Below are 25,867 nucleotides of genomic sequence, written 5' to 3' on the forward strand. Positions count from 1 at the left end.
GATGAGCGTGGCAGGACAGGGCGGGAATGGAGGCGGAGTGGAGGCCCAAGCGTGCACAGCGGCTGCCAAGCCGACTGTCATGTTGGCCACTGGGACGGGCTGCTGTGTTTTGGTGTGCACATCAAAAGGACAGGCTGAAAACATGAAAACCTCTCTCATTTTCTCCTCATCTGTCTCATCTCTCTGCTCTCCTGCGCTACTTTATTTTTTCGAAGTCCTAGGTTCTCCTTTCGGGTCTTTCCCCCACGAGAAGCACATCCGAGGTGCTGCAGAAGCTTTGAGGAGACACAGCATGCCTGCGGGGTTGCCACGACAAACTGCAACAAAACCCCCAGGAGAGGACAGGAGAAGATGCTCGTGGATATGGGTGTTGCAGTGGCAATTTTCAACATTATTTTTACACATTGCATGAATCTTACCGCACAATATAATGTGATGTGATGTTTATTAGAAATGCCAAGCTGGTAATTAGGAAGTAACACTCATACTACCCTGAATACATCACATTACCACGTGTTGTGATCTCATCGTTCCACCTGTTTCACTCTGTTCCGTTCTCACTGACCATACAGAGTGGACGGTTAAAGCATCTTGCTTACTTAACTTGTATTGGGATAACTCTTGAAGTAGTAGTACGTTACTTAGTCTCGTAACATCGGAGAAATCACTTCCTGGTTCCTCACCCAAAGTGATCCCCCCAGCAACATCACCTCAATCTAACAATACTATTGTTAAGTGCGTATGTAATAGATTTAAATCATGTTTAGTGGCACAGGAAGCCTGTTAAACGTATTCCGATATATTTTTGTTCAGAAGAAAAAAAAACACTGTCATTCATGCTGACTATCGGTTATTTACTGATATCGCTGACTGAGTTCTTCTCCTCTGCTAGCTATTGTGCTAGCAAAGGAGCGAACTCAGTGAGGTAATAAAGCATAACATAACAATGCCAAAACAACATAGTCATCAAAATTAATCAAATAATCTTTTTTTTCTTTTTTTTTTTAATCGTGACAACAACATATTCAAGAGGGCATGTTATGACGATCTATCGTATGTGTTTGGGTGCCCACCCACTCATCAAGTGTGAAATAAAGCAACCAAATTGCACTTTTTTTTTTGTGAACATGCTTGAAGCTGAGATGAACGGAACTGAAAAAGGAACGAATCACTTCATGATGTAATCCCATTCATTGCGTTCACTCAAAATATTTATTGGTTTGTACAAGTAAAAAAAAACTAAAGCCCTGTTTTACCCCCCCCCCCCCCCCCCCCCACCCCCAAAAAAAACCCTTGGTACGCACACTGAAAATTGAAAAGTCCCCATGCACTTTTCAATTTTCAGTGTGCATGTACACCTGCGCACCTCTTACGTGCACCCCTGACGATAGCATCATCTGCTGACACCTTCACCTTCCTGTAAGAGTGTTTCATCTTGTGCTTCGATGGTGGCTGCTTGTCTTGTGTGGCACTCGCGTGTGTTTGTAGAGCAGAGCGACAGTGCATCTTGTCTTTGACCTGCACAGCTGTTTTCCAATTCACTTTGCAAAATTACAAAAAACAAAACAAAAAAACAAAACAAAACAAAACAAAACCCAAGTGATTGAAAAATCTCTCAACAAATATGATCTCATTTTGATTCAGGCATTTTTTGGGGAGGATTTTCTGCCTTTTCTATTCCACACTTTTATTTTTAGTTGGTGGTTTTTTTTTCCTTCCCATTTCCTGTGTTGGCTGTGCATAGTTGTGACCTAGTTTATTAAAAGGGGGGAAGTATGGCCAAGCCATGGAAATCAAGGGCAGATTAACTTTCTGTGAGTTCCCCCTGCGCACAGCTCCATATGTCACAGCGATTGCTTGGAAAAAAAGTTTCAAAAGATGATATCATTAATCACAAAAGCAAAAAGATTTATTTTCGAGAACACTTTTTTTTAAATCTCTTTTCTAACCAATCCAAAGTGAGAAGTGCCTGATTATTTTGTAAAGAATACAATGGATAAGGTTGGTTCTGCAAGCTGTTTTTGAGTGTCACTTGCCCTATATCTTGACGATGTTTGTGTCGCGTTGATGGTAAACAGTTCCGTGTTATCCACACCCGTGCTTGTAATTAAGCATATTCTGGAGCACTGACCTGACTGAGGCTTCAAGCATTTACAGGGTTATCCAGCTGGAGTCGGCTTAGCAAAGAAATCAGGGATGAGAGTTAAATGACAAGAGGATAAAGAGTTAGAGATAGCAAAGCAACGGCTCGGCCTCTGTGTATTCCGCTAGCCTCTGACATACTTTTACATTCAGTCAAGATGCTGATCGTGCTGATGTCCACGGTACGGAACTTGCGAAAAGATCTTTAGGGAGTGTGTTATCTGCATCGCACTATTGCCACCGCTCGCAGCGCATGCGAGGAAACAAACATGGTGGAAGATTACTGGTACTCAGCATGGTTACTTGGTAGAACTTGACCCTCATACGACACCTCTTGACCCCTAAAGATGATCACGTTGTTTTGAAGGTCAAGCTCAATATCTGCTTTTGAAGTAGTCTTACATGGTGGTGTGGTGCCAACAACAACAATTACCCTGGAGGTAATGATGTTATTTTGCTAGCATTTGTTTTCCATCCTTCAGAAGTATTACATTAAGGGACCATTAACACAACAGTTTACTGAAGACACAAACGTTTGAAAACATCTTCAAGGCTGAATTTGCATGACATGATTCAAGTGACACAGTTCCCATTGTTTGTTTCCGACTGGCACAATTTGGAGGATATAAGTAATGGCATTGCTATTAAAAAAATAAGAAGAAAATCTAAATACATTTATATATATCGTGGGTGGCCTGGTGGTCCAGTGGTTAGCGCGTTGACCTCACAGTGCAGAGGTGCCGGGTTCGATTCCAGCTCCGGCCTCCCTGTGTGGAGTTTGCATGTTCTCCCCGTGCCTGCGTGGGTTTTCTCCGGGTACTCCGGTTTCCTCCCACATTCCAAAAACATGCATGGCAGGCTGATTGAACTCTCTAAATTGTCCCTAGGTGTGAGTGTGAGCGCGGATGGTTGTTCGTCTCTGTGTGCCCTGCGATTGGCCGGTTCAAGGTGTCCCTCGCCTACTGCCCAAAGACAGCTGGGATAGGCTCCAGCACTCCCCGCGACCCTTGATAAAGAGGATCAGAAGATGGATGGATGGATGGATATGTATCTCATCAATGAGAACCTGCAAACTATGGCAATTGCTGGCTTGTACTCATGCATGTCTACACAAACAACTGCAATGAATTTATCAAGTCTAATTATGGTACGTCAGAGCTGCATAAACCATTAAGTAAAGAAATTAATTGCTGAATTGAGGAAGGCTTAGGTTTGTTGTTTGAACCACTGGAGGAATAAAAATATGATGCTTCATTTGGCTTCTTTTCTTTTTAAATGTAAACAGACTGTCACCAAGGTGAATATCGCCATTATTTTTATGTCGGCCTAGGGGATCGTTTTGTTGTCTGTACGTGAAACTTTCTTACTAGGCTGGAGTCTTTTAAACACAACGTAAACTACAAAACCATCCGTTAGCAAATATTGTAAAACTGGATTTTTATACGAAATCAATTATACACAATCAAGATGTTCTCAAATGGAACTCCCTGATTTAAGTCTTTACATGCACTGATCAATAGTTACAATCAAGAACTTCATGGGCAACTGTGTGTGCGTGTGTGTGTGTGTGTGTGTGTGTGTGTGTGTGTGTGTGTGTGTGTGTGTGTGTGTGTGTGTGTGTGTGTATACATATCCACTGCATACATACCAGTAACAATATTATGACCACTGTTATAATAGAGATCCAATTCCAGGGTTCATTTATTGTGACTTCTGGTCACTTTCCTTAATTCCTCGGTGATCTTAGCGGCAAAAATCAGACATATGCGGCAACCCTGTCTGCGAAGATATACAATTTGGTGCCATTTTAAAATAAGGATGAAGTGAATTAAGTGTCCAGTGGAAGTAAATCTTGAGATAATGATGATAAAAGGCAGTAATTTGTGTAATTGTTCACTCGTATGACTTGAGTGCAGGTCAGCTTGGGTTCACTTCCAATTCAGTGACGGTGTGAATGCAAGTGCATCTTGGTCTCTATATGTGCGCTTTGAATAAGTGGCCTGGACTCAGAAAGAAAATAATCGAAAATGGATGGATGATCCTGGGGAAAAATTGGGCTTTCGCTCTGGACGTCTCTCGATAGAGAACGAACAAGAAGATTTGTTGCTTTTATTTCATTGGCTGTTCAAATTAACAAAAGTGTCTCTCTTGCACACTGTGAAGATGTCGGTTCTAACTTAACTGGCCCACTTTGGGCAGCATGAACGTAATTTAGATGTTAGGATCTAATGAAGGTGGAATTCAGTCACACACGAAACAAACAGGAGGTTTGGATCTGTCACTGCCTTTCATAACTTGGCCTGAACCCCCCTTATCGACAACACCAATCCTAGGGTAGTCTCAATACACCCCAGCCACGGAAGAGCTACCTGCGGCCACTTTTCAACCCGCTTGGGCTGATTAGACTTGGGTTTCGTCTCAAAACGTGACGCAAACCCAGCATGGATTCGGCAACCGATGCAAATTTCCTCCAGCTTCACACTGAGCCAAGCCATTCCCAGTCGTATAACGGCAGACGTTTAAAGATGTTCACTGAAGAGCAAAATAGGAAGTGCGAGCAGGAGAACAAAAAAAACAACAACAACAACAACAAAAAAAGCATGCTGATCCGTTCTCAGACGTCTCCGGATGTCCTTGCGGGTTTGTAAGGCTGAAAGTTAATGCTCGTTTTAAGATGAAGAGATACTGGGAGATTTCACATTGCATTTTTTTTTTTCCGTATTTTGTGGGGAATGAAGCTCGGCTTTCCATTTCCTGGTTTTATTTCATTGGCTTTCTTCTATGTCCCTCACCTTCCATAAAGGGATGCTGGAGAGTGAATTTTTCTCTTCTCTCTTCCAAACTTATCCACATCTTAATTAAACATTTTATGACTTCCCTTGGATTCATTCCGAATCCCCCTTCAGTTATTTTATCAAAATGTTATAATGAAGGGGTGGGGGGGAAAAATGCTTTTTTATTTGAAATCAACAGCGTGTTATGAAGACAGTTGTAGGCTTTTCTGAGTGCCAAATGAGCGGATTGGAGCCTCTCTCCTCCATCTCTAATCAAGGCGGAACATGTGGGAAACTAATGGTGTTTTTCTCTTTGCACAAACAGCACCCGCCTCAACCCTGAGTGGGACAATGTACCGGATTGAACAGATTATAGACTTGGCTGCGCATAGCAAGGGTCAGATATATAAAATGTGCATCTTTTATTTTTAATGGCCCATGAATATGTAACACTTTGGGTCACTACAAAAAAAAATGTGCAGTGGAAATCAATTAAATGTTTTGCCTGTTTGTTTTATTTTTCCATTTGGAAAGCAGGCTGAAACATTCAGTTTCAGTAGGAATACTCTCAATTACCAAGACCATAATCTCTTGAGCACTCTGCTAGGCAGGAAAATAAAAATACAGAGAGCACTGACTATAATTGAGTTTATGTGAGAGCTTTGTGTGCACGCACATGCACAGCAGCATAACTATATTGTTAATTTTTTTTTTTTTTTGTATAGGGAGCACTTTGGGGCTTATTGTGCATTAGATAGTTATTGTAGTTTGGGTATTTATGCAGTGGAATATTTGATTTAACGGCCCAGTGGCCCAATGGTTTAACGCGTCGACCTCACAGTGCAGAGCTACCGGGTTTGATTCCAGCTCCGGCTTTCCTGTGTGGTGTTTGCATGTTCTCCCCGTGCCTGCGTGGGTTTTCTCTGGGTACTCTGGATTCCTCCCACATTCCAAAAACATGCATGGCAGGCTGATGGAACACTCTAAATTGTCCCTCAGTGTGAGTGTGAGCGTGGATGGTTGTTCGTCTGTGTGTGCCCTGCGATGGCCTGACAACCGGTTCAGGGGGTCCCCCGCCTACTGCCAGAAGGCAGCAGGAATAGGCTCCGGCACCCCCCGCGACCCTTATGAGGATGAAGCCGATCGGAAAATGGATGGATGGATATTTGATTCAAATCATATTTGGCGTTTTTGTTTGTATTTGCTTCATTTTTGAAATTTGACATTGAAAATGGAAGGCAGAAAAATATTTTTAAAATACACACAAAAAAAAGCTTAGCTGCATGAGCTTTTACTTTTAAGTTTCTTCATTTGTGGCTAAAGTTTTCCGAAGGTTGTCAGTAAAGTCAATCCATTTGTTTCAACATTTTTCCCGGTATGCGCCTCTGAGAAAAAGAAAGAAGTCTCTAAATACTGATTGTCCATCCACTTCAGTTTGGACCATGTTTTGAGATCACTTTTTTTTTTTTTTTTTTGTGTTGAGAAAATTCAGTTCTGCACAAAAATGAAGTGAATCCTACACTCTATAGTCACACACAAACGGTTTCTGAACACTGGCTGATCTCAAATGTGTTTATATTTTCCCTCTTGCAAGTGATATAAATGTGCAAAATAATCTTTTCTTGTTCAGCAGTTTTGTGCCATCGTTGAATGGTATTTTTATGCAATATATTTTGTCCACATTTAAAATACTATTTTTGTCATACATCTGGTTAGGAAATGCATGGTCCTACGTGACCCTCAGTAGCACTGATGCAAATTTGTGGCCTCCTCCAGCATTTTAACTGCCCACTGATTTAGAGGCTGCAATTAACTTAACACGCATGTTTTTGGCACGGGGCTTAGCCGTAGAAAACCTACGCAAGCATGAGGAGACACAATAAACACGACGGCCAAGACCTCAAAACTGCGTGTGGCAGACATGCTAATGACTATGTCACCATCCTGCAGCCTCTAGTTTGCCATGCGTGCAAATAATTTCAGGTAACACAAAACAAACAAGAAAACAATACAGACATCCACTGTAACTGGTTGCATTCCTTCTGCCAATTGCTTCTCCTTAACTTAATTAGACAGTAAAATGTCTTAACTGCGGAGACCTATATTTGCCAATTTCTTTCTTTTTTTTAACAAGAGCCACATTGTTACCATGGCGCTCTCGATACTCTGTTGGTGTCCTAAACAGAAGCCAGAGATTCCCTGTTGGGATGATTTTTGCATGCAGGTTGGAAAGAGAAACGCTGCTGGCCCTCAAATACATTCCATCACCATCACCCTAAGGATCCACTGCTGGAGCCTTATTTCCAAACATAGAGACGATGTACAGAGAGGGTGGAGGCAAAGAGAGAGAGTTAATAAAAAAAATAAAAATAAAAAAAAAGAAGGGGCACGCTCAGGCTAGAGAAGTGAGTATATGTTAACAACAGTGTGGGATTAAATGCTTAGAAAAGCTGTTTGAATTTACATGCAAGCAAAATTTTACTGGTGATAGCCTGGGGTGGGCGTCGGGATGGTGGTGGGGGACAACTATCAGCAGCAAAACCTATTATCAGAGGTTTCTCGGGGAAAATGTAATCTTAAAGCATGCTCGGCGGTCTCAGTGAGTCCAGGGTGATCGAGGCCATGCTGATGAGCGGTGGCGATACGCTCTGAAGCGGAAAGTCAGACCCTGGCTCAGGCTTGGTTTTACTTTTTTTTTATATATTCACTTTTTGTTAGCCCAATCCTTTTATCTGCGATCGAACCTGCAATGACAAGATAAAGCCTGGCCGACTTTTTCCATAGATGCACTTATCGGAGTTAGTTTGTACAAGCGCTGCAATGCCAACGAGATGGGCAAGTTTAACATTCAGTATGCGTCATTTCACCTGCGCTGCCCCCCTGTTACGCATTCCGCTGCCAACGCACACACAAACAGCTCATGTGCACTTTCAATATACATTAAGCAGAAATGCAAGCACGCACACACAGACACACACACATGCTTTTTTTTTGTGTGTGTCTAAAGGCTATTCACAGTAATAGCTTCAACTTTCAGGCCTAAGTGTGTGTGCGAGTGCGTGTGTGTGTGTGTGTGCGTGTGTGTGCGTGTCTTCCAGTCACACAATACTGCCTGCTGAGTTGGCAAATGAGCATATCAAAGAGCAAATGAAATTTTTGAGCGACGGCCTACGCCAGCGCCAACTTGTACCATGAATTTTTCATCATTTGTGGTGTGGTAATCTTACCTCATTAAAGCGGTCACTCTCCCTGACTTCAAAAACTGAATCGATGCACTTGCCCAGCACGCACGTTCGTATCCACGTTGGCTTTGTAGCTCTCCACGCATTACAGGACTGTGAAGATGATCAAGTCTCATGTTTTTGTTTCACTTTTCAACATTTATTTTACGGTCCAACTTTTGCTCCCACACCTACTCCTAGGACAGGGGTAGGGAACTCCAGTTCCTCGAGAGCCATATCCTGCCTGTTTTAAGTCCCTCCCTACTCCAACACACCTGATTCAATTGTTCAGGCCTTGACAGAGCTTGCTGATGAGCTGATTGTTTGAATCAGGTGTGTTGGAGTAGGGAGGGACCTAAAACAGGCAGGATATGGCTCTCGAGGAACCGGAGTTCCCTACCCCTGTTCTCGGAAAACAACAGTTCTACAGCAAGAAAATGCGACGATTAATTTCACTCATTTTCTACTGTCTGGTGCCTACTTGGCTTGACAGGTTTTGACTGACACATATGGCAAAGTTTCACTTGATACCAAACGGATGAGAAAGAGTAAATGTCTGCACATTTGCTCTGTTTATAACCTTTGAAGCGTTGCGGCAAGATAAATTTCGTTGTAACTGTGTCACTACCTCCATCCAATTTGGCCCATATTCTTGATGCAATCATTCTCCTCTCGGGAAAAATTTATATCCTTACAGGGGTTACCAGTCACATGCTAAGAAGGAAATGCAGGAGACTCGCGACCGATGCGTGAGGAAAACCGACTGCCCCAAACCAAGGCAACTATAGGGCTGAGATGAACCGATATAGTGTTAAAAGCGTACGATAGTCAAACCAAAATAAAAAAAAAAAACATCTTACTGACTGATGTGCTTTGAGCTGTTCTTCTAACCATCATGTTATTCATCACACATCAGAAAAAAACATTTACGACTGGTCATAAAGCTCATTAAATACAAGTTAGCTGTACATTATGGACTTGCACAGCTGTTTGTTGCTAGGGAACATTGATGTGCTCTTGCGTAAATGCCCCGGCAAACGGGGAGTCACAGGATAAGGAAGTCACATCAAAAAGAGCGCTGCAGGCATTTAGTGACACTTAACTTTGCTGTTTACTTTGCTGACCTTCAGTTTATATTAATACGGATTGGAATGTTAAGCATCGCCAACTGTCGGGTCTAATGTCGATTTGGCACTGCTCATTTTCGACCATATCCAAAACAGCAGTCTTTTCAAAGATAAGCGTGCTCGTTTTGCATTGACACTTACATAAATATCCATACTGACTTGTTATCTGTGCATGCATAGCAGCAGTGCGGGTCAATGCAAATTCACCCACACGAGTCAACTTGATGCAGTCTTTTCATCATGGCCGTCGTTACCTCAGCATCCCTCCAGCCTTTTGTTTGCTTGCTCTTTTGGAGGCTTTCAAAATAAAAATAAATAAATTAAATACAATTTTTACCTGACTGACGCTCATCTGGTAGGTTCAAAATGCTGAAATCGGTCGGCTGCATCCAGCAGGTGTTCAACAACACACGCGGTGGGAAAGGGTTAGTTATTATTTTTCGAGCTCAGGAAAATATTTCCATGTCTTTGCTGCTGTATGGGTGGCAGTGCGTTGTTGTTGTTGTTTTTTTTTTTGTCTCTCTGTGTATTTTTTTAATGTAATATCCCCAAGCAGGGGAGTGGACCATAATTGGATGTGGTTTTGGTTCAGAAAGAAAGAAAGAGAGAAAGAAAGACAGAAAGAAAGATTGCAGAGCGACAGTCAAGAAAGTACTTCTCCCAACTATGAGTGTGACAGGATAATTAATACATGCTATAGGAGCATGAACAAGTGAGTGTGCGGCCGGTGTTTTAAAGCCACACTCAGTAGGGAATCTCGCATGGGTGTTTTTATGGAGATAAGCTTGAAAAAAAAATTATTTGTTGGCATGTTTGCAGAAAAAAGCTTGCCTCATTGTTCAGTGCAGGCTGCATGGAAGAGAAATAACTGATCGTGTGTGTGTGTGTGTGTGTGTGTGTGTGTGTGTGTGTGTGTGTGTGTGTGTGTGTGTGTGTGTGTTTTATACGTGCGTGCGTGTGTGTGTGTGTGTGTGTGTGTGTGTGTGTGTGTTCATTATAGCCGATCTGCAAGTAAAGTCATTTTTCACTTTCCTCTGCAATTTGTTATCTAAATAGAGGCTGGGTGATACCGTTGACCCAGTATGTGCTTTCTTTCCACCATAATTTTTGCTTCTTTCTCCTAAATTGGTTGAGATTTTTCACAGGGATTAAAAACAATCAAGGCCGAATAGATGATTTAATGCAATAATCTCATGAGTTTCTCTGATGACACCCGAAAAAAATTGTATTTCCGAACTGTTTGAGTGTCTGGAGCAACAGCTTCCACAAAACAGCTGGCACATTGCACTGAAAATGCCCCTCCCAGGCTCCAAAACCTTGAAATATTGACAAAAAAAATGTCTAATTTCACGATGATGCCAATTGCTTTGATTTGATGCAACAGTCTGCGTTCATAGTTGAACAACCTTATGACCCATCCGTTTATCCTTTTTCCTCTTCTTTCAGGGCAAACGAGCAAGGATTTGGCAAAGACGTCGCCCACAATCTGTTCTGTGTTGTAGCTGTATGTATTTCTGCACAGGTCTTAGTCCACATTACATGGATTTAACATCAGATACACAAGGATTTGAGAAGATCAAGGTCTGTTAAGAGACTGAAAAAAAAAAATCATTTTTTTTTTTTACCCCTCCTCACATAGCGGTTGTGTGTGCGTAAAGCGTTTCTACAGGACTAATCTTTTTTTTTTTTTTTTTTTTGCATGTTCATGTCGCTTACATTTTGTTAACAAGTCCCAAAATATTTCCTCTCATAAGCCCCAAATCCGTCATTAACATTGTTTGGCAGTCATGCATTATTTGTTATCTTCCCGATCTCTGAACACAGGAAGTTCTCATTTTGACTTTTTTTTTTCCAGTCATGTGAATTAATTCAAGACACTTCCCAGCCCACAGTCATTGGCCAGCCTTTTGTATGTCAATCATTAAAGGCAGCAGAGGTGATTGTTGGGTCACTGGATCTTTTTTGGTTTGTATGTGGCACCTCGAAGCACCTTTACCTTTTAAAGTGGGGAAATTGTTCATGTATGAAATAATAAACAATTTTTTTTTCTACTTTCTTCCCTCCAAATTTTGCTGCTGTAGATTGCGAATTTCTCCATTGTGTCACAAATAAAGGTTTTCTTATCTTATCTTAACTATTTGTGTATTAGGGGTGCAATGATACATGAGATTCACGGTTTGGTTCAATACTTCATTGACACGTTTCAATATATATTTTAAAATATATATTATTATATTGTATTATTGATTACTTTTTTTTGGAATTACTAAATGTTCATGTTTTTCTATTAATTATTCCATTATTAAATTTTTAACTTTGTACCTCTATTGCCCCACTGATATAAGACGCAAGAATTTTTTGACATCATTTCCTATTTGCTCGGCACAACGTACCCGTCACTATATATATATATATATAAGAGAAAGAGGAGAGCCATACGCAGTATCACTGATGCGGCTGAGAGAGCCTCAAGATGGCTGTGGCTCAAAAGAGGGGAGCCATGGAGTCATGGTAGCTAGTTAGCCATCTGGACACAAGCTGGGGTCTGATCAGCCCTGGTTGGGTCACCTGGGGGAGGGCGTATGATGTTGAGAGACCCGAAACGCCCTATGATCTCAGGAATACATCACTGATGATGTGTCCAGATAGGCATCAGTAGATGTATGTACACAGTATATGTGTGTATGTTTGCATTTTTAGACTCCAAGATGCTGTTGTTGCATCAAGCAATGGTCAGAGCAACAGTGTTTCTGTTTCCATTCTCATGCAAAACTCATGTCAGATGGCTCCTCAGCACTGCCAACAAGTTCCTCACAAGTGTATGCTTTCAGTTAAGCAGTTAGGCTGTAATCTCAGTAAACAAAGATACAATAAGGCACACCCCTACAGTAGTTTATCTTTCTTCACAGGAGCCCACTCAAACTGATGAGAAGATCTACAAGTACAATGACTGCACAGTTCAAAGAAAGAATTTCTCTTTTTTTGCCAATGGCGATGTTCAGAGTTCCATTTTAGTCACATTTTTGTGCCGCTGCGTGAGAAGCGACGCCGAGGAGGGAGGAAAAGTAGGGGGGTCTATAATGAAGCCTTTTTACCAATCCGATGGTGATGAGTATTATCTGATACAATATACCATTCAAGTCCGCAGAGCTGAATGGTTTTTGCCGAGGGTGGGTGTGAGAACTCACTGTTTCTGAAGCCCCGAAGAAGAAGAAAAATGCGGCGAGTCTAAAAATGAAATAAAAAGATTTGTTTGAGAGAGTAATTGTGTTCAGCACCCATGGCTGCCACTGTCTTGGCCTCTATAAAGCTCACCGCTTTGGTCCTGTCGCCAAGCCCCTCTCCCTGCTCCAATATAGGAAGATTTACTTGCATGTCCAAATGGGTAATCTTATTTATTCCATGTAGCTGCCCGGATCAGCCAGGCTCAGCAAAAAAATGGACGTGTAGTCCTTTATCTTCTGCAGACATGTCCGTGTTAATTACTTTTACTTTAAAGGCTGAAATGTATCTTGCGCTTATTACGATCATTCTTGATTCATGCTTGTGTTTTTGTCAGAATTTATCAGATGCTTCGTGTCGCTCTGTTTCTAACGGCCCGGTTCGATACATGTCAGATGGAGCGCTGACTGTTGGGATCCATACAATTGATCGACAAGATCTAACCAGTCTAAATTGCCACTAAGTTATTTGATTGATCATTTGAAACCCAGCAGTATTTCGAGGCAAAGCAGTTAACAGCTCACGGGTTTAGGCGGGGCAGTGCTGTGTGCGTGTGTGTGTGTGTGTGTGTGTGTGTGTGTGTGTGTGTGTGTGTGTGTTGGTAGTTGTTAATCAATGCGGAACAGATTGAGTGAATGATCTATTCAGAGCAAGTTTATGGAGGGAGCCACCGTGTGATGACCATAAACCTGAATGAATGGGTTTGTTGCAGATGGTGTGTTTATGTCTGTGGTGGTGTGAGAGTGCGCAAGAGAGAAACACACACAGACACACACTCAACAACCAAAAGAGGTCGACAGGCCAAGCACACGCAGACATGCACACATGTTCGGTTAAATCCTGTTGCCAAACAATCATCATCCTAAAGACCGTTTCATTGGAAATGTTGTGACACAAAAGTACACAATCATCACATTGACTTATCTCAAATTCCCTCAGACACTCATGAAACGGTTGCACAAATGTAAGCACTAAAATGTCTTATCCATCTGTCTGAAACGTCTGAAGTGATTCATATCCCGATACACAAACACGGGGCCCCCCCGCATGGTCCGAGTCGGATGTGTTTAGTGTGTGGGCAAAACAAACTCACCTGCATCAGAGTCTGAAGAAGAATGGGACCGGTTGAAGGCAAAGGGAGAGAAACACACACATTGCATTAGATTACATTTAGATTTTTTTACACACCGAAATTATCATTTTAAAACACTCCTGCAACTGCCATAAAGTTTGCCTATGGCATACCGAAGAACAAAGTGGCAGGTTTTCCACGTGGATCATGTAAAATGTTCACAATGTAATGGGAGAATGTCTCCTGCTTTTGTGTTGAGCAGCGTTGTTGTTTGAGCTCAGACGAAGGCCAGAAGCAGCCATGTTCACCAAATCTGGCAAGAGGTTGCCTTCACTTGGCAGCTAATTTGATCAGAGGGATGCGCTAAGTCAGGCAGAAAAACACAACAGTGGTTGGCATCTCCTGGTCCAACAGATGGATTATCTTTGTGAGGCATCGCAAAGCAAAGAAGGGCTTTTATTCGGCAGCCTCGCCCATAAAATACATCAAACCACCACCGTGTGATCCGCTTTTATGTTTCGAGTTGACCAATGAGTTGAAAAAGAACAAATGGGATGGAAATGCAGCACGCGGGGAAACGATGAGGAAAGAGATCCAGACCGAATAATGTCTGACGTCACTTAATCTTATGCTTTAAGCCCTAAATACTTAATAAATGTAATCATACTTGAACTGTATTTAAACACACATCTTGTGACCATATTTAACAGAAAAATCAGCAAATCACATTGAAATGATAACATTAACAACAATTGGATATGAGGCAGCAGGAAGTTGAAAACGTGTTCTTCTCTCACCCTTTGCTGGATGAGGGCATGCTTATGCTCCAACTCCCTCTTCTCCACTGCTGAGTCGATGACGAGCTGATCCAGCTGCACAAAGCAAGAGTAGAAGCGGAGTGGTAGGGGGTGGGGAGTGACTCTCACATGCTTTTTCTCGCTGAAAGAGATCTTCAATTATAAGAGGCTTGTACTGCTTACGCATCCCCCTCACCCCCATCAATCTTTCACCTCTATTCAGATAAGCCCGGGCCTCTGCTGCTTGGTCTCATGAGGCAAATCTGCAGAAACAGAGTTGATCTGATGGTTTTTCGCCACAAATCCTCTTTGCATGACTTTCTTTTACTGACATTAGACACGCCATATTACACTCCAAGTTACTTTACTCACGCGTGCCCTCTTTCTCTCGCACCACAAGTGCCTACACGCTTAAAAGATGTGACACCTTGCAGGCAAAATCATTTTTCCATGTTTTGTTTTGATGCCTCCAACAGAAGGGTACTAAGTTTTGGAGATGGGGAAATGTTTGATAATAACCACTGAACCGGAAATGGAGCTTGGCTGAATATGAAGCACTCCAATTAGTACTACTCACAAATTAATTTCACCAAGCAGTTGCTAATATAAGTAGTGTGCAGCCTAAAGCATAACGGCGGCTGTCGACTAGCATGGAAACGACCAGAGACAATGCCAAGAATTTTTACTGCACTAAAAAAAAAAAAAAAAATAGCAGCAAGGTCGAATCAATTAACTCCAGCAACATTTTTTAAAACAGTGCATCCACCGTGTTCAAATAGGGAGAAATTCTATTTTATTTCACTTCTTAATACAGTCATTAATTTACTTGTTTTTACTTATTCATTATGGGGGCATTTTTGGAAAAATAGAACATATTCGCTGTCAACCAGCATCACAAGAAAACGGTGTTAGACTTTGGAGTGTCCACCGGTATCTACTGTATATACAAATTATTTGTATCATACCCCCCCTCTTTTTTTTCTGGGGTGGGAGGCGGATTGCAACAGACAGACACCAAGAAAAAGGACAACAAAGTTTGCCTCCTGACAAACCAAACAAATACTGGTAGTCGCTTTTTGTGGTTGGTAGTTTCCATTCAATTGGAGGGGTTGGAGGTCGATCGTTTGTGGAAAATCTTTAACTTCCCAGTGGCCACAAATGCAGCAACTGTCTTTCTTGCATCCTTGCACGAGAGCTACATGAAAACAATCCCAGCTGAATAGATGTAATCTCGGGCTTCAGATACCGCCACAGTGGCGCAGCACGGTCCTGGCATGGCAGCGTGCTCATCACGCTGCAAAGAAAGCCGACTCTGTGGCCTCTTGGGAGCCACAATCTCTCTATCAGCCGGGCGGCCGACGCTCCAAATCAACCCAGCCGCAAAGAAGAAACAAACCTCATGGACGAGATGTCTTGGGTGACAGATTTGTTCTGTTTCTCACTCTCACATCCGAATAGATAAGACATCAAGATACCCGCGGGGGTTTGTTTGTGGTGGTGGTGGTGATGAGTACCTCGGCGTGGAGCTGCGGGGTTGTGATGCGGGGGCCTATGTGGTTGCATCACTTGTGTTGAATGTTGTATCCTGGATTTCTCTCACGTAGAAGGAGCCCTGAAATGGAAACAGGTGGCAGAGTACAGTGAGGTGGAGTGAGCGAGGGGTGGGGGGTGTTATTGTAATTAAAGCTGCAGATGCTGCTTCACGCACTACATCTGGCCATGGCTCTCATTTCTCTGCATTGTTTACAATGCTTCTAAAAAGCTACCTTTGACTTTGTCCATTCTCACTTTTTTGGAAGCATCATCTTGATCTAAACTTCCTTTGCATTTTTTCCAACTTTGTTTGCCTTTTACCAAAAGGCTCTTGTAGCTCCTCTGACCCCCTGTGCCCCCAAAAATCCTCCAGGCCAGCTCCTCAGCCTTCTAGAAACACACCATCATTGAGTTTAGCATCCGTTCACAGTGGTAGGAAGCCACGTCTCCTTTCATTACCAGTGTGCTCACTAGCGCAGCAAATGTGCTCAAACACACAAACATATTCAGTCAGTATTATGCTGAGGTCTCCTGACGCTGATTCGAAGAAGCACTATCACACTGCAAACCATATGCAGAACCCCAGGTGGAATATGACATCCAAATTTGCAAAGTCGGGACAAAGGCGGGTGGTTGGTTTCCGATTTTAGGCAGAGGAAAAAAAAATGTTGAAATTGCCATCTCTTGGATGTCAAAAACATTTTTGGGAGCAACATGAAGATGTCTTTGTAATACAGTATACAGCGAAAGCTCTAAAGTCGAACACAATTTGTTTTGGAGCACTGGATGCCATCCGATATGTTCCTAGTTCAAAACAGCATCATTAAGCCTTTATATACTTTAAGTAACATTTTAACGGTCTTTCCATCCATCCATTTTCTGAACCGCTTTATCCTCACAAGGGTCGTGGGGGGTGCCGGAGCCTATCCCAGCCGTCTTCGGGCAGTAGGCAGGGGACACCCTGAATCGGTTGCCAGCCAATCGCAGGGCACACACAGACGAACAACCATCCACGCTCACACTTACACCTAGGGACAATTTGGAGTGTTCAATCGGCCTGCCATGCATGTTTTTGGAATGTGGGAGGAAACCGGAGTACCCGGAGAAAACCCACGCAGGCACGGGGAGAACATGCAAACTCCACACAGGGAGGCCAGAGCTGGACTCGAACCCGGTCCCTCTGCACTGTATGGTCGAAGCACTAACCACTGGATCGCTGGGCTGCCCTTAACGGTCTTTCTTGTCAAATATTTTTAAATAATATACCTGCTGTACAACAGAACTAAATTAAAAATAAAATACTCACATTGTTGGCATTATTATTAGCACGGTGATGAACAGTGATGCTCGGCTGATCAAGTCTGCACTCATTCATATTGAGCTTCTCCAACACATTCTCCTCTTAAAGGCTGTTTTTTTGCGTGCCGTCATGGAATTATTCAATTTCTCCTCCTCCATATTGCATCTCTAACTCTAGCCAACACCCACGGCCTTCCAATTAGCCACATTTTCTAAAAGCCGGATATGATGTTGGCCTCATTTTGAGAGGCTGGTGGTGTGTACAGTCAATCTATATCGTGTCGGGGCTACTGAGCATGTACAACTTTTTGACAGGAGCCTACGTAAAAAGTTTTATTCACATCCAGGCTGGCAACGCGTCAAAAGTCAGACAACACAGATGGATGAAACATTGTACTCATCCTTACTTGTGAAACAAATTCATCCTGCTCATCTAAAAATACATGCGTACATTTGGAAGTAGTTTTATGATTTTATTCTATTGTTCTTGAAATTTTAAAAACCTTAGCACCCTCCATTGGAATGGAAACAAAAAAGCATCACGTGTTTTAACTTCTTAACTTGTTATAATGACGTTAAACATTAAACATAGTAATGGAACAAAATATAAATGACAAATGATGTACTTGTCCTGTACCGAACTAGCAAGTATTTTCTAAGTGAGTCATCATGACTTTTTTTTCTTTCCTCTTGATGAATTTTTTTGATCGTGGCGTCCAACACTCCGGCGGGACTCTTCGTCCAAAAAATACGATGCGACCATATAAAAAAAGCGCATGTTGCCAGCTGTCTCAAAAATAGTCCATTGTCAGGTGAGAATTTCTGACACGGCTCTAATATATTGTGTCCACTGAGTAAATAGTGATAACATAGACCCTTGCGACTGGTTGGAATGGTGTGATAAATGTACTGTCAAGCAAAGCCATTTTCACAACCATAGTGACTTCAAATATAATTTTGTATATTTGTCACTTGTGATACATTCAGGAAGGGGAAAAACAATGACATATTTGATTTGTTTCATTCACACATCAAGGACACATTAGACTGAGTGGGAAGAAGAGTAATTTCATAACCTAAATTTTCTCCCATCCTATCTCCCTTGGCGTGCATACTGCCGTGCCAACACAAGCGCCTGCAAAATAAAAAGAAAATGTCTCTGTTTAAAATAGCAAGTGAGCAAAATCTGAAACAGTTGGCAATGAACTCTAAATAATCATTGTGCTTTCGAAAATGAATGCATTAGCATAACTTAGTGCCAGAGAAGTAATCACTCATCTCAGGGTGAGAAGATTCCCTCCAGGCTCATCTCGCTCGGGTGGCTTCTATCCCAGAGTTCATTTACGGCAGAGTTAGTGACCCCCTGAGACTGACACTCCCCTACATGGGACGCACGGCAGTGACAGAGCACGTTTGAGACCATGTTGGTTTGGAGGGAAAGCCCCGGGCGACTGATAAGATTTGACATAAAGAAGGATGGCGCTTCTGCTGAACGTTATTTGGGCTCACATTACTGCGGGAGTGAAGAGAGTTTGACCATGCCAGCATGAGGATTGATGACATATCATTAAAGTCGTTGTAATGTATTGCGCCGCTGTTTTGTTAATATTTTATCTGGAATTAATATTAAACAAGAACAATGCTGCATAATTTTGGTATGATCAGTGAATGTTTTCTTGGGTGGCGGGGGGCAGTGAAAGTGCTCTTTTGGGCATTAAGTCTTAATGAATACATGTTATTATCATCCTGGCCCTTGAATCAGATAAGCAAAAAAAATTGGATTAAACTGTAAGTATTCAAATGATATAATCAAATTCAGTGTTGTTTATATTGCTTCTAAACACATCTCCATTCATTATCCGAACTGCTTATTCTCACAAAAGTCGCGCGCGGGGCGTGCTGGAGCCAATCCCAGCTGTCTTCGGGCAGTAGGCGGGGTGCACCATGAACTGGTTGCCAGACAATTGCAGGGCACACAAAGACAAACAACCATTCGCGCTCACACTCACACCTTTGGAACAATTTAAAGTGTTCCATTAACTTGCCATGTATGTTTTTGAAATGTGGGAGGAAACCCTGGAAAAACCCCACGCAGGCACGGGGAGAACATGCCAACTCCACCGTCGACTTCTGCACTTTGAGGCGGACTTGCTCACCAGTCGACCCCTTGCTTGATACTGCATGTAAATCTAATATTGACGCTTGCCTTCGAATGCAACGCTGAAGCCAGCCAATCACGAATCTCATTTAATGTTGTCCAATGTACATCAGGTGAAGCCAGCCAATGGCACACATCTGACGGCAGGAATACAGTAATCCCTCGTTTATCACAGTTAATGGGGACCAAAACCCCCCGCGCTAAACAAAAATCCGCAAAGTAGTAAATTTTTTTTTTTTTTTTTTTTTAAAGGGATATGTTTGAAAAAATCCTTGATGCACTGAAGCCGCGATAAACGAACCGCGAAATAGCGAGGGATCACTGTAACGAGTAAAACATGGGGAATTTAGGCACAACAATTCGCCAAATTTAGTGGCAAAAAAAATCTATAAAAATCATTCACAATTATTTGCTGGTGGTGAGGATGAATAAAAAGTGACTGTGAACCAGAGCGAGGTGTTGTATTTGTCATACTCACAGGCCAAAAATTGCAACAGCACTACAATATTATGTCAGACTGCATGTAACAAAACCCAATATATGTTTTTAGTGCAATGAAAAACATCATAAATTGTGAGCGGTCCTGTCCGAATTCAGATATGTAGAAGTTGCACTGTATTCGATCCACGCACGCATGAACGCACACATGGGTTTTTTTGGGTAATAGGAATCTCAAGAGCTCAAAGGTGAGTGCAGAGTTTCCTTAACTTACGAGACTAATTCTTTCCTTGACCAAGCTTGTTGCTCAACTTACTGGCATACTGTATTAGATACATTTTCCCATAGAAATGAGTAAAACCGCCATAAATCCTGAGCACAAGCGGAGTCCAGGTCTTTGTAAAGGCATAATCACTTGTGCTTTCCGTTTCTTGGGAGCCATACTGAGAGCTTATTTAAGGCAAAAACCAAAGTTATAGGGAGGAGAAAGTTGATGCAGTTTTTTTCCGGTACATTTGTTTATAAGCCCATGGAAGGAGTCATTAATCAGACAGAGAATGAGTTTCATTTTGTCTTATGAACATTAACAATTCATGCCTAAGAGATTTACAGTGCACTTCAGCAAAAGTCTCGCCAGATGCTCCGGTCATCTTGCGGAATTTGTCTCCCCTTATCAGTCTCTGACTCTGCCCGCAAAGTGTGGGGGAATTTCCATCTGTTATCTCGACAGCATAGCTTTCAGTCAGGAGTTGCGTGGGTACTATGCTCAACACATTTGGAACCTTTGATAGTACAAAGTGTGATGATTGTTGCTCAAGCATGAGAAAATATTTCTCAAGCGACGTACGTTTAAAGCAGTGATGAAAATATATCCAAGACAATTCTCGGGGCATTTTATTATCACTCCAACATATGTTGTGACTTACTGAGCAAGAGTTAATGACTTGACTTGTAACTCGCTTGAACCAAGAAATGACTTAACTTGACTTGCTTGATTTTTTTTTTTCCACCTTGACTTGGGACTTGCATGAGATTTGAAGGTTATAACTCCAGATTTGTGTCTTTCACATACGTGAACTACTCCCACCCCACTACTGCATTGTTTCTACTTATCTTAGAGGCCCTAAAACATATTTCGTTCATTAAAGAAGCCTTTATTTTAAGTCCAAAATAAGGGCTGTAGGCTAAAAGTGAACTTTTCAACTGGCGCTCCAGGCTGAAACAATACAAAGCCTATTCATGTGTGACAGAGATCCCTCTGTATTCCAATGTGCTCATTCGCATTCTCATGAGATTCCCCAAAGTAAATAGCACATGGGTGCATTTCATAAAATGCTTTTACTGCAGACACATTACATCCATGTTGACTCTTATCTTCCGATCCAGCTTCCTGTTTGCTTTTCAATTCGAGCTTCAGATGGTTCTTATGGAGACCCTCCACGCCGACTCGGTTTGAAGCTGCAGGAAAAGCCATTCGTTCCCAAAATGCTAGCGCAAGCACAAGCATCCACGGTTGCACCAGAAGATAAGCAGTAGAAGAGAGTTTGCTGAAATGTTCTGTTGTTTTGCCATGTCCTGTGCCGAAAAATGAAACAAAAGCTGTGTTTCACAACAATCACTTGCCAAGTTTCCCACTTTTGGACGACTGAACTTCCTGGCATGCTCACGGCTTGGCGTCGTCCTAGAGCGACCGGAGCTTAGTGCTTTATGTGTTTGTTTGTGCATTTTGTGTATGTGACAACGCCTGGTTGTGTACATGAGTTTGGCAGTGAGTGTGATCTTGATGGAAATATGTGTTGGCTTACTGGTGAGATGAAAATGAGAGCAAATGAAGCGGGAGGCCTGAAATACTGCGAAAGTCAATTTTGAATGTGCGAGCGTACAGGTGTTTGTCATTTACTCCATGCCAGCTGCTTCTCTCTCCACTCGGTGTATGTTTAAGCATTTTTCTCCACTGCGGTGTCTGTTCCTTTGCTCCTAAGTAAATGTCACAGCAAGCTGCTGCTCTTCCCACACCACACTGTGGGAGACCGACCAACCTCATCGCCGTGGCAACCCTCTATTCTGCTTCAAAGAGAAGAGGCAAGGGCAGAGAAGAAAAGAACTTTTATGCCTCCGAGCCCCCTCTGGCTTCTTCATTCCCTCTTGTCCTTTTGCATTGTAACACGGGCCGGAACCATGCGCTCCAGCTCCCAGGCTTCAATGGGCCAGGATGAGGAGGAGGCCGTGTCCGGGACAGGGTATTTCTCAAGTGTAGAGATTTCCATTTCATTCGCTATCTTTAAATAGTCAGTAGTACAACCATAACACAGGCAATAACCTGATTTTGACACTTCATGTAAAAGTGTCATCCCTGTTGTCTTCCTGTTGTTCATGGTTTATGTGGGATATTTATCACGATGTTTACGCTCCTTGGTATCGTCTTTGTTTTTTTTCATTTTCATTCGTTTTAAGCGACCCGACGCCGCTTACTTACGCGAGACAAGACTTGCTAAGCATTAAGGGCTCTATGCTCTGACTTTTTTCACCAACACACGCAAACCTGCAAGGTTTTTCTGAGTAAATAGCCAGCGTGGCGGCTGCACTGCACGGAGCATGGACACGCCGCTGGAAGAGGGTGAAACGAGCCTACATGCTAGTCAAGCTATGTCAGCGTGAATTTCGAACCCTGCTCCCATCGATCCATCTTGCTTATAGCCTCCAAAAGTTGTACTCATATGAATTAATGAACACTAGTAGAGATCAGGGTGAGCCTGAAGTCGTTAGCTTTCGGTTAGCTTTGGACTCGTCTGCTAGCTTACACAGTCCATGCGTAAGCGGCGATGCATCACGTCACCGGAGTCGACGACAGAAGTGGCGTGTTGTCAAATTTTGATCAATCTACTCAATAACCAGATTGAATTGAATTTTCAATCAATCTACTCAATAACCAGATTGAATTGAATTTTCAATAACCAGAACATCACGTTATGGCCGTGACAGGGTTGCATTCAGAGATTTCGGTTTAAAAAACATTGACAATCCATCTAGCTTTGTATTCATAAAAGTAATTGTTACTGGTGATGCTGCATTAGAAAGAGGGGCACCAGCGCAGGCCCTTATAGGCTGACATTTTGTCGCATAGTACTTTGTATTTAATACAAAGCACAAATAGAGGGGGATTTGTTGTGTATAATTTTCATTTTCAAACATATAGTGTTGATTTTGGATTACTGTCTGACTGGCTGTTCCCGCCAACTCTCAAGCCAGGACGCTAGCCCCTATTTCACTAATTCTTTTGTTGGCCTATGGGGCACAAATGATCGTGCCTCACAAATTTTGCCTGGTAGCAACAAAGCAACAACAAAAAAAAAAAAATGTCTTTGCAGGATATTATTATTATTATTATTATTGTTTTCTTTGTAATTGTAAAGTTTTATTGTAAATCCCAATTTTTTTTGTGTCCTTGTGACAGAGTGTGCCAACAATACAGTTGTGCATGGAGTCTAGCTAACATGCCAAAGAGCCCGGTACTTTGGCGTCGGCTGCAGTGTGCAGGTTTTATCAGTCCATTGAACCCATGTTCACGTGCTGAAAGTTGAGGTTTCTACTCTTCAGAGCTCCGTGAGAAATGGTGTCAGAAGTGAAATGATGCGCAACAGACCACATAGATGGATGGCACCATGTTCCCTCCAAGATGCACGCGTGAGTAATTGCGCTCTGCTCTCACCTTCTCAGCGCACAGGGATGCCGGCACACACCACGCACACACACAACATTTCGACACTCATGCTTTCGTTTCCACCCCAGTTGAATCTACAAACTGTAACCTAACCTGCAAGTAATGGAAAGACTCACCCTTACCCCTCCTTACCCTCACAAACACATACGGAGTACAGCCGCAACACAAACACGGGAACTGGGATTGTTTTGGAACAGAATGGCTACTTGTGAACTTTTTAATGTTTTGAAACCTAAATAAATATATAAATGAATCAAGACATTGATGGGGTGGCTCAACAGGGACTGGACCTATTTCTAGCACCCCCTATCCCTGGTGCAGCAACAAACATGTTAAATGAGGCTCTTTCTCACATTTCACAATTCAAGTGACGAGAATTTTTTTGTGTTTTATTAATTAAATTAAAACGTTTTCCATTATTTATGAGTTGAGAATGTCGGACCATATTTATACAGATTATATTGAGGCTTAATTAATTGCTTAAAATGACCCGTGTTCTAAAATAAAACATAACAAATGAGTGCTGATTTTATTTGTGTCACAAATCTCGATTCAATATCGATAGATAGATGTACAGAAATGAGATTGTAGCATGTATTTTAACACACTGGTTGGTGTTAGACTTAGATTACTTGTACCCTGACCATGTCCTGAAGAGAGGAGCAACCTTTGACCTGAATATACGTCACCACTATTGTCTTTGACAACGCCTTTTTTTCTCACCCATGTCAACTTGATGTCACACTGCTCCAGTATCATCACACTGACCTGCTCAAGAAATGGAAAAACCTGTAGTCTATCACTTTTAACCTCGGCAGCATGAAAGCCATGTAGTGTTACCGTGTGATCACTTGTATAACTGTGAACAGTGTTAATAATACTGAGTTATAGATGTTGCCAATAGCAACGCAAATACTAAATCGAATTGAGAATCTACATGTGTTGCATATTGCCCATTAATAGCGAGCTGTAATAATACGTGCGTGCGGATGCATGTTCACTGATTTGAGCTAATATGCCGCGTGCATGGAGAAGAGGAGGGTAAGGCTTGTCAGGAACACGGCTGCAGGTGTGCTGTCCTGTTCGGGCAATCTTAATTTTATGATGATGACTTTTTTTTCCTTTTGATGATGTGTGCACGTGCATACATTTTTGTGAACATATGCACCATGAGTGGCTGTTTGGACTGTGAGTGTGCATAATAGTGTTTTCTGCTCGGGTGGCTGTGCCGGTGTGCCTGTGTTCAGGTTGCACATAAACCCTGCACCACAGAGAGGTGCATGTCTTTCATGTCCTGCTCTGTTCTGCTTTCAATCTGGGTCAAAGGATAAAAGGAATAACCTCCGTCACACATACTTACACTCCCGAGCAAACACTGACCTCTTTCAGAAATTGCATTCTTATGGTTTTAGGAGTAGCAAGTGGAATCGTGTAGGTGATCGAAGTTGTACGGCTTTGTGACTTGTTTCCTCTGCTAAGTGAAAGTAAGCAATTAGTTGGTACGTTAGATGACAGGATTGTCACGATTTCCAAAGAATTACATGCCCAATGAGCTACTGTAGAAAGTTCGAAAAGTAGTCAAGGAAAATTTGGTGTTTTAGACACTTGAAACCACTGCTCCCACATGACAATGAGGGTTGCGCTAGCAGCTAACATTAGGAACCGAACTTACTTCAGTGATCATTACACTGATGGACGAACAGCCGCCTCACCAGTGTTAAGTTCGTTTTATTGAGGGGGTGGGGGGCGGGGGTTGTTAGTTTGCCGTCATTCGTCAATTGTCAGCAAAACAGGCATCCGTCAGTGATGGACTGACAGACTTTTGATCAGTGCTGACGGAATGCCCACCTCTGGTGTTTATGTCTGCGAGTAGTATTACTCTGTTTGAATGAATTTCTACTCCGAGTGTGTTAAAGTAGCAGTTGTTTATCATTTTAGGGTTTAATCACATCTCATTTCTGTTAGCCCACCTATAGCATTTCACATAATACACAAATCAAGCTAGCGGACTTTCATTCGATGGAATTCTATTTGCTTAGCTAAACATCGGTTTTCAACACACAGTATCTGATTCTCTCTTTTATGTGACAGTTTTACACGAACCTTCAACTGCAAGTGACAAATAAACAGCTTGAAGCAAACACGGTTTGCCATTTATTTGGAGAACTATTCGAGTTCGAGTGAGAAAAGGCGCTGGGGAATGTCACGGGTTAGTCTGGAATGTATCCAATGGGAATTGACTGTTTGTCCTCAAATTTCTATACCAAAGTATTGTAAGACTGTTGGGACTGCGTTTGGGTAAAATAATCATTGATTGCATTAATGGGTTGTTGAGAATTTGGGGGATGGAATGGATTTCTGAT

Source organism: Hippocampus comes, unplaced genomic scaffold (assembly GCF_001891065.2).
Source record: "Hippocampus comes isolate QL1 unplaced genomic scaffold, H_comes_QL1_v1.1 scaffold242, whole genome shotgun sequence".
NCBI classification, from domain to species: Eukaryota; Metazoa; Chordata; class Actinopteri; order Syngnathiformes; family Syngnathidae; genus Hippocampus; species Hippocampus comes.